The following is an 11,518-nucleotide window of genomic DNA, read 5'->3' on the forward strand; positions in this document are numbered from 1 at the left end:
ATTTAGAAGATAACTTGTAATAAATCGCGGAACAACATTTAAAAAAAAATCAATAATGTTATATCTTTCATATTTATAAATTTATTATTAAAATTATATGACTTTAGTTCCAAAAATAATTAACTTAAAATAAGGATTTATATGAATATAGACTTGATTGTTGTTTGTTGGACGTTCAAATAAATTTTATTATGTGAATTTTTATTATAATAAATTAATAGTTGTAGTTTTTCATAATATAATTTTAATCTATATTATAAAATTTTATAGTTTCAGTTTCATGTATGAGTGTGATAGAGCGGTTTAAGATAGGTATAACATCTCTCATTTAACTCGTCTTAGATCTACATCAAATATTTTGTTCGTTTTAGTAGGACAACACGTAAAAAATATATATAATCATATTTATGTCTCTAATCCGATCCATCACATATTACGCGAGTAATTTTTTGCTATAGTTTATCTCCTAGTAAAAGATAATAATTATAATATTGTAATAATGAGCAAATAAAATTTATTAATTTATTAAACTGCATTTGTGCATAAGTTAAGTATTACCAATCCACCAATGTGAAACGTTGAATACACATTTTCATAAATTGAGGAATATATCCTTAAAATATATATCAAATCACAACATATGCATAAAAAAACGCTATATACTTATTAATCATATATATAACTAGAGATGGACTCGTGCGTTGCACGAGTTTTGTTTAATTTTTAATCAATATATTATAGGAAAATTAGCACTTAGACCTACTTTTGATCCATCTTCTTTCACTTACACCTACTTTCTACTCTTACTATACTTTTTCAACTTATTAGCTTAGGTGTCTTTATTTATTGGCAAAACTACCTTGGACCCAATGTAGATAACTGTGCAAATAATAATTAGAAATGGTTATATGACATTTGTGTTTGACCGTTAGATCGTAACTAGCTTTTAGATCTGAGGTTTGTAAGTAATTGTGGAAGAAGCTTCCTTTCGGCCAATTTGTTTTTGTTTTCTCTCTCTTCTTCTCTCTCTCTCTCTCGAACTCAAACACAAATATTTCTTTTTCTTTTGTAAATAGATTGTGTACATTCAGATCTTAACAAAATTCTTTACATTTGGACAATTTATCTACAAATCTTAAGCTAGTTCTGTAATCCATGGAGACCCAACAACTATTCACCTCCGCCCCGGCAGCCTCCTCCACTCCGACTCCGACAACTTTCTCTGCTCTGATTTTCGTCGGAGTTAATTTGAGCATCAAAACCCAAAACCACTCTGATCAGCTTTGTTATGATCTCTTTGCAAGGTTCATGTGTTACCCAAAACTCAAAGAACATAAAAAAAAAAAAGAGCTTAAGATGATTAGTTACGGACCTTAACTTGAAAAGAAACATAAACAAAGTTTGGTGGATAAATAAATTATGGATAGGTCTTCATGGATTCATTCAATGTTAGTCTCTTTTCCACCACCAGTTTGGAATGTGCGGCAATAACAAAGTATATTCATACATTAAGATTCATGATTTCCATCCAAGCCCATCCACTTAACTTTGACCACATGGTCATTAACCCTAATTTGTCGACATATGTTTGTTGGACATGAGCACATGCTTTCTTCTGTTATGATATCATTTAGTTTAGTTTGATCGCTACAAATGATAACCATGTGTACATGGTAGCATCGATATCATTGGTGTTTTGTTCATTCATATTCTGTAGGTATAGTATTGTTATTGTAGGATATCATTTAGTTTAGTTTGATTGCTACAAATGATAACCATGTGTAAATGGTAGCATGGATACCATTGGGGTTTTGTTTATTCATATTCTGCTTTCATTGTTGTGTGTTTATAATGCTCTGTTTTTATAATGCTCTGATTATTATGCTTTGCTTTCGTTATTTTGACATTTTGAACAAAAGAAAAAAATCAATATCACAGTTAAGTACATCTAATATTTTAAGCATATAATTTTGAAAATCCCAAGAATCAAAATCGATTAATCATGTAAACCCAAAACTCAATTTTTCTGACGGGATTGAAATTTAAGTTTAAAAACTCACAAGACAACAAATAATCAGTAAAATGACAATCAAACTAAGAAACCCATATAGAATTTCACATTATCTGAAGATTTCTCTTACTTTGGATCTCTATCCTTGTCAGAATGGTTTTTGTCATTGGCTTCTTTATTAACTTTCTGCAGATCTTCCATTGATGCGCAAAGAGAGAAAAGAGAGAAGAGAGGGAGAGAGAGAGAGGGAGATAGAGAGAGAAAGAGAGAAAGAGATGAAAAACAGAGAGAGAGATAGTTAGATAGAAGGAGTTAACAGGAGTTAGATATGTAATTAAACTTGAGAAAAGTATATGAGTAGTAGAAAGTAGGTATGGGTGCAAAATCCTCTATATTATAGTATATAATTGTAAAATATAACTATATGTATATATGTTTATTAGAGGTCATCCATTTTTATTTTTTTTAGTGATGTGTGCTTTATTTATGTATGCTTGTTTTTAAATTACATATCCATTATATTATTACTTTAACTAAAATAATATATTCTTTAAATAATTATTTACCTAACATTCATGAAATCCGAACTTTTGTATTACTTATTTTATTTGGTATAATAAAAATAAAAATATCCTAATGATGAGTTAAAACCAAATTAAAATAATTGTATAAAAACCTAACTTTATGCATAGACTTATAAAAAAATAAAAAACAAATTCATTCTTCAATTATTGGTTTCCTCTGTTGAACATCAATTGGTTCTTGACATTCGTTACGGATTTCGCGTTTGGTTCCGTAATTGCCATCGTCCGAACTTGTCTAAACACATACAGACAAACCATTAATATATTAAGCGAAATAATATTTTGTATTTAGCAAACATAACACATCAATTATATATATGATATTTACTTTTATTTGGTCTATAATCTCCGAGAATGAAAAAGTTTGATATGCATTAAAATCAAACTTTTTAACTTGAATCTCGAACAAATAAGTATTTCCAACAATTGAATGCACAAATGTGGGAACGTCTTCTAATTATTTTTCGCCCAAATTATTTTTTATCTATATGAACAACATAATAACAGTTAATTGAATTTCAAGTCTAAATAAATTAATTCATACAATAAAATAATTTTCTACAATTTGTAGCTCTTATGATTTATGCAGTTGTTCCGGTGTTTTTTTCTGCATCTTCCAATTTCATTTTAAATACACAACATTCAATATCAGGTCTGTCACTCGCATTCTCATTTCCCGCCTGTTTTATATGTTTGTTCACTTCTTCCCATTTTGGATTTGTTGTTCTAGTGATAAAAATGTCTGGATTTCCATACCATCTACATATTGTCATTGTGTCTCGATAATTCTCTACCATTTATCGCGGTCCGCCTGTGAACGAAGATGGTAAAATAATTTTTTGGCCTAGTATTTTTGAATCTGCATCCCCTTTTTCAACTGGACCACATACATTATTGTAAAGATCTGTTGTAAGTTTTTTTTCTGGTTATACAAATAAAAGTTCATACGTTCTTGCTCAATAGCAGCGTATGCATCTGATGTAAAAGTACTTCAATTAAATTATCAATCCACAATCTGCATTAATCAACTCACTAAGAATGCACAAAGATGCTTAATCTAAACTTAAACAGGAATAGGTTTATTGTAACAGTCTCAACTAACAAAATGATTCAAAGAAAGAGAACAAAGCAAACTCAGAGCAATATAAACTCAAAACAAACAAGGACAAAACTAAGAACAGATTTTAAATCAAGATTAAACAAGTGAACCTTGGGTAAGGTAATTGACTTGGGAGATAGCTAACCAATCCTAGATGTCTAAGCAACAATCAAGAACAATCATATGGCTACGAACACTTATGCAAATCAATTCATTTCCATGATAAAGATCCTATGCTAATCAAGTGATAATCAACAATTTCCAAAGGCAATCATAAGGTAAGCATGCATTATAATCAAGTCTAAATACCACTAAACACCTTAATCATCAATTTCCATTGGCTAGGTATGCAAAGCTCTTGAATAGTTTGGTTCAAGAATTTCATCAAACACTTTATGGGCATGGAAATCCTAATGTCCAAATTCAAGCTTGATCAAGGCTATCTAGCATTATTAACACTAAACAAGATAGGAAACATATAAATAAAACCCTAGACATCAAAGATCAATCATCTATCTCCCTAATCTACCAAGCCCAAAGTTCTAAAGAATCTACTCACTCATCATTATGATCACACAAAGGAAAGAGTTTGATCTTTGTGAAATCATAATAAGAGATTATAGATTAAGAAATTTGAAAAAGAAATTGCTATTAAAAACTTAGAAGTACTCAATCATTCAACAAACCAAGAGTAGATAGGCTTAAGAACCCTAAGTGGCTGCTAAACAAGAGATAAAACAAAGATTTATTTTTTATTTTTGGTGGAAGACAGGGGAAATTCCCCATATTTTATTAAGAAAAAAAAAGAAACAACCTACAACCGAACACGACGCGAGGTCCCAAACCCAGTAACATCCTCTAAGACAATCAAATTCACAACATCCGGTATAGACTCAAAAATATGCAAACCTAAAGATAAAGAAAAAGCATAGTTGGCTAAACCGTCGGCGAGACGATTCGCTTCCCTATACACGTGAGAAATGCGGACTATCCAGTCCCTTGATAAAAAGTCGTAGCACAATCTTACTAGGAAGGATAATGGATGAGAATCATTAATTCCTGAATTAAGAAACTCAACCACTATCTCTGATTCTACCTCAAACTCCACTCTCGTCGCTCTCTTCTCCCAGGCTATGCATAATCCATAATATACACCCCATAACTCAGCCATAGGTGCAGTACAAATACCAATATTTAGAGAAAAACCCCCATACCAGTTCCCCTCTCCGTCTCGTAATACTCCTCCCGCTGTTGCTAAACCTGGATTTCCGTGTGATGCTCCATCAGTGTTGAGCTTAAACCATCCCTCAGTCGGTAGGCTCCATTTAATCAGCCTATCTTCTCGCACCACACTCTGATCACCACTACGCATGACTGAATTTGCGAGAGAAACTTCAGTAGCATAATCCTTCAAGAAACGTACTCTGTCACGGCATTTGTTGTTTGAACCGAAGACGTTTCCACAACGACATTTCCAACCCCACCAGGCGCTGATAGCAAAGAGTGTGGACCACTCGGCTCCACTAACATCCAAGTATTGTCCCAAGTTAGCATATAACTATTCCAAGACCGACATCTCAAAGAACCCATGTACCTTCATTGTAGCCCCAAGTCTGTGCCAAACTCCTGTCATGGCTGGGCAATCGCGCAGTATATGTATTATCGTCTCATTCCCACTTTTACAGACCTGACAAAGTCCTGAATTACACAAATGTCTCCTGTATCTTTCCATATTGGTCATTAGCACCTGATTCGTCACCAACCATAAGAAGATTTTCACACGTTCAGGTGCTACAACTCGCCAGATGCGATCAAAAAACTGTTGCATCCTCTATTTTGGGACTTGATCCCGTATTAAGAATTGATATGCAGACTTCACCGTGAATTTACCATCCGAACACTCCCCCCATGCTATTTGATTCTTAGCTCCTGTTACATTATCGAGCACTCTAGCGGCTAATTGTAATCGTGTGTTTGCTGACACAAAGGGTGCAATGCGTGATAAATCCCAGCCGATACCATCATTCCATAATTCATGTACCCGAAGTTCACCATAGCCATCCGGAAGTGGCATTGTTGCTGAATCTTGGAGGGGAGAATCAGAGAACCACTTATCTGACCATAATTTGATTTGTCGTCCATTACCAAGTATCCAACATAAACCAGGGAACACCACCTCTCTCAATCCGGTACCAATGCTTCTCCATGTTGCAGACCAATGCCCCTTTGAGGTCAACCAAGACAAATTTTGAGTATCTCCAACTCGATACTTACTTCTTAGTAAAACTGCCCATAAACAGTCCTTCTGCTTTAAAAGTCTCCATCCCAGCTTAGCTATGAGAGCTTTATTCATTGGTTTTGCCTGTCTAATCCCCAGCCCACCCTCTTTCTTTGGTAAACACACCCTATCCCAAGAAAGAAGATGTTGCCTCTTCTTCTCAGCTGAGCTTCCCCATAGAAAGTATCTTGACATTTTATCTAGTCTCTCAAGCGTGTGTTGTGGCAGAGATATTGTGCTCATTGTGTGAACTGGTATTGAAGGCAACACTGCCTTTGTCAACGTAACTCGTCCAGCCAAACTTAAAAACCTTCCTTTCCAGCCTGATAACCTTGAGGAAACTTTTTACAACACATCTCCAAAAGTCTCCTTATTGATTCGTTTATGTAAAATTGGCATCCCCAAATATTTACCCAAGTCTATGGTAGACTTAATACCACTCGCCGCCGAAATCTGTGTTGCCAAGTCCCGATGAACATTATACGAGAAAAAGATTTTAGATTTTTCGAGACTTACTTTTTGTCCTGATGCGTGACAAAATTTCTCCAGAACTCGTCGTATTATCTTCACCTGTACTACTGATGCCTCCGCAAACAGTAGGAGATCATCCGCATAGCAAACATGAGATAGCTTCGGGCCTCCTCTCGATAAAGCAATAGGTTTCCACTCTTTCCCAGCAACAAACAACTCAATCTGGGGGCACAACCGTTCTAAACACAAGACAAACAAGTAAGGGGACAGCGGATCGCCTTGACAAAGCCCTCTCTCTGGAGAAAACGGTTATGTCTTCTCACCATTCCACAGAAGGGTCATGGAAGGACCTGTAACACACTGCATTATCCAACTGACCCAATTCACTGGCAGCCCTACAACCCGAAGTGTTTCTTCAAGAAAGTCCCACTTGATTCCAAAAACAAAGATTAGATAAAAGATAAGTCTCCCCTTAATAGGGTTAATGTATTTATAGGAAAATAGAAGGGAACCCGGGTCAACCCAAAACAGACAGGGTCAAACCCGGGTCAAAGCTAAAACAAGTGTGGACTAAGGCGGCTGTGGGATGGTCTTGGCCGATTGGTGAGGCCGCTTGGCTCCATCGGCCATGACTTGGCCGATGGTGGTGGCCGCTGGTTGCTCTTTTTCGTGGCATGGAGAGTTCAATCGGCCGACTCTTGGATGATGGCCTTGACTGATGGCTTCAATCGGCCATCACTTGGCCGCTGCTCTTGGCCGCTGGTGTCTCCTGTTCGTGGTCCAAGTGAGTTCAATCGGTTGGCTTTTGGCCGATGGTCGTGCTCGATGGTCTCCCACGGCCATGGTTTGGCCGATGGTCTTGGCCGCGTGTGGCTCCTTTCTTCACTCTGGCTGTGTATACATTCACTCAAACAGGTATAACTATTTACAAGCATATCTTATTGGCCTGAAATTACCTCCATTGCAAAGATTACTCAATTTCCAATAACTTAGATGAAGAACTCCGGAGCTAGATCCCAAGGAAAGGTCTTCATATGAGTCGATCTTTGAGGGAATGCAGACTGGTTCCGAATCATCAATCATCTTGTGTGCATCCAAATGTGTGTCTTCCATTATATTGCTAATTATTGACTTATTTGGCTCCAAAGCACACTTTCCTTGTACATCTCTACTCCAACATCTGAGATAAAAAAAACTTGATGCAAAATGCAACCTAAACAACCTAAATGCTCATGAATATGCACAAAACAATGAAGAATTAAGCTCTAAAATTACATAAAAACACAAGATTTCAGCATCAACCACATATTGATGGAAAATATGGCCTGAACAAATTATTGTTCCTGGAGATGTCAATCTTGAATGTATTTGCCTAATTGGTATGCATAATACTCTCACATTGTAACATATGACCTCTTCGTAGTATATCTTTCTATATATGAAAAGGTTCTTTCCATATAATCTTGTTCACCATATGGAAACAATAAAAGATATTGCAGATACATGTACGATGGATGTAAAGAGCTCATGTATTTTGGTTTGTCTATTTTTGGATGCACTATTATATCTCTCTCACAATTTGGAATAGACATGTCACCCACAATAAGTCCAGCCATCTCGTCTCCTTGTGGAAGGTCGAATTGTCTACCACGTTCTTTATTTTTGATTAATCTGATTAAGTATTCTTCAATTGTTCCAGATTCCTATCTATCTCTAACAATTCTAAACACTTTAGCTAACTTGTTGTATTCGTCAAGCATGTCAATCAATCCGCTGAGAATACATTCATTCTACTCATTGTTTTTTCTTTTGGCAAGTGCATTAAGACGATTTTGTAGTTCATCGGTATCATATATGTATAGCTGCGCAAAACATAGTAGATCTCCTTCGATTGGTAGTAGAGATCCAATTTTGTGGTAATTCTAACCATGCATACGAAAAGTGAAAGGACCATTTCCCGAATTGATATCGTAATCAGTTTTTCCACCCATTGATGTAAAAGCAAGCATTGAATTCTATGCTCGTATATTGTTCTGTAACGATGTTGACCGTGACAATAAGTCATCTAAGTAAGTTGGAGGTTGTCAAGATGGTTGCAGCACAACTCATCTTTATTGACAACAAATCAAAAATTTCAACTCTTTTCCACTTTGTTTAAGACTTTCAGATTTCCACACCAAAGCCTCACAATAATTACATGTCACTAAGTCATTGTCTTCTCCTTTATTGTTTCCTGGATAAAGAACAATACACTTTTATAAATTAATGTTATTTAATGCAATTTTATTTAATTGTATAATTATTATAGTAAAGGATATTGAATTTCATAATATAAAATATAATTATTACCACGCTTGTTTGATGTTTTATTCCGGAGACATCTTCATTTTTGGTTTAGAGCATGATTATCTTGATTGTTATTAATACATTCTCTAGAACATGGATTGACATCAAAAATATCTTCAATTATCTTTTTTCTGTAATATTCCCTTCCAACATATATGTGGTTAAATTTGATGGGTTTGAATGTTTGCTACTTATAACTTCTTTTGGAAAATTAAAAAAGAAAAAAAAATGAATTTGTTACCATTTTCTTAGCTGCATAGTTGTAAGCTGGGGTCCCTATATTTTGTAAAATAATGTTAGTCAATGATGAAAAAATATGAGTTTTATACTTACGCATTGATTTAGTTTGTTGACCCATGCCTCTAATATAGCTAGTCTAAGCACATTTTCCATCATAGCTAGTCTAAGCACATTTTCCATCATAACAATCTAATCAGTTTCCATCTCTAGTGTTCATGTTTTGAAAATTATAATTGAGTTCGATATATTGGAATGCCCTCTTCCTCTCTCTATATATATGACAAAGATATGAGAGACTACATAACTTAATATTTAAATTCTTTTTCTTTTAGGATTAGGCCAAGAATTCAATATAACTTAGGATTAGTTTGTATAAATATAATTATTGTAGATGGATTTTCTTTAGGAACTACATGTATCTTTATCTTAAGATTATTTTTATAATTTATTTTATGATTAGTAATTTTTTTTTTTTTTTATTAAAGATTTTATCTTTTAAAATTAGAAATTTGTGTCAAATTGACACTTGTCACGATCTGGTGAGTTAGTAACTTTTGAAATTGACACGTGTCACGATCTGGTGAGTTGGTAAGATTTTTTTCTTTTAAAATTAGAATTTTGTAGACCTGGGCAATCGGTTTTTCGGTTTAATCGGTTCGGTTTGTTCGGTTTTTCAAATTTTCGGTTTTCTAAAAATTCTGCCGAACTAAACCGAACAAAAATTCGGTTCGGTTTATTCGGTTTGGTTATCCACTTTAAAATCTATTTCGAAGTAAACCGATTTTTGTTATTTCTTCGGCTTATTCGGTTAACCAAACATGAATTAAAAAGAAAAGGCCTGCGACGTTGACATATTATGGCCGACTCTGACCTTTGACAAAGCAACTAGAGAAGAACAACATTATTATATTGTACTAACAAGCATAATAGGATTTAAGCAGCTCTAGTTAAGAAGCATACAAAAAGAAAAGAATAATTGGGGACATAATTACGTGTACTGAAATTAGCGATGTCGAAGTTTTCCTTGTTAGTTGCTCATTTTGTGAAGATTTCCTGATTTAGAGAAAGAAATGTGAAGTAAGAGCAACATAAAGAGATTTACCAAGGGTATGAGAGAGAGAGGGGAAAGAGAAGCGGCTGGGAGAGAAAAATTGAAAATTGAAAAAACATAATTTAGATTTAGGGTTTTCTATTTCACCTGATGGACTGTAACAAAATATGGGCCTGCACATATAGATTAGCCCATATAACCAGTAACAGATTTTTTATAAAATAAGCCCAAAACAATGTAAAAATGTTAAATGAAACGCATTTAACCTAGCGTTTCACGTATCATCTGCTTTAGCCCATCGTCTTTCTTCGAGCTATATTAATGGCGGATCTTCAACATACCTATTCTTCATTTTCTTAGCCTTAGTTCATGAAGCTGCTTTGACGACATGTAACTGTTGGCGAAGAACCGAAGAACCGTTCGGTTAGGTGATGCCGAACCGAACCGAACTGGTAACTGAATTTCTAAAATAATTCCGCCGATTGGTTCATACCTTCTCTCACAATTGGTACCAATAACTGAAATAGTCGGTTCTTTCGGTTTGGTTTAATCGGTTATCACCGAATGCCCAGGACTAGAATTTTGTGTAAAATTGACACTTGTCAGAATCTAGTAAGTTAGAATTTTTGAAATTTACACGTATCATGATCTGGTGAGTTAGTAACTTTTGAAACCATACTTTATATAATAAGATATAAAAATTCAAAATAAACTGAAAATGAAATCAAAGGAAGATGATAGGAGAACTATATAGTCTTCAATATTAGTTAAAATCCAAATTCTCAAAAAGTTTTCAATAACAATATATTTTTAAGTAAAGTTTAAAAGAAAATAGATATATGAGAGAAAATAGATACATGAGACTTTATTCTTTGAATCAAATTGTCTTAACCAAAACAATTCATTAAAATGATATGTTTATGGAGAAAAATGTGAGGTTGTAGTTTGTGAGATTTGATTAAGAAAAATGTAAGGTTGTTATGGTTTCATGTTAATTAAGTTTGTGACATTAAAATTGATAATCATTATTATAAATGGAACAACATTTGTTGTAAAGAAACTTAATTATCATATTAGTTAAAAATATTTTGTCTTTTACTTTCACTTAGTTATCATAAGTTATGTTCAGTATTTGGAGGGCAGTGACGTAAAATAAATGCTAAAAATAGTCGTTTGCTTTTAAATGTCCACATCATCCTTCCTCAATACGTTTTTTAATTTGCTTATGTGGTTTGGAGAGAGAGGAATGATAACGTAAAAGAAGGAAAACACGAAAACAACACAAAAGGATTTGGTTGTTTTGCTTTTAGAATGCTAAATGACAGATAAGTACGGGTAAGAAGGCGTGACTCCCTCTCCTCCCCTCCCACTTTTCATTCCCATTTATAAATTTAATTCTCAATTCAATTCAAATCTCATCATCTTAATGTTTTGAACA

The sequence above is a fragment of the Camelina sativa genome, chromosome 7 (assembly GCF_030686135.1).
Source record: "Camelina sativa cultivar CO46 ecotype springtype chromosome 7, ASM3068613v1".
NCBI classification, from domain to species: domain Eukaryota; kingdom Viridiplantae; phylum Streptophyta; class Magnoliopsida; order Brassicales; family Brassicaceae; genus Camelina; species Camelina sativa.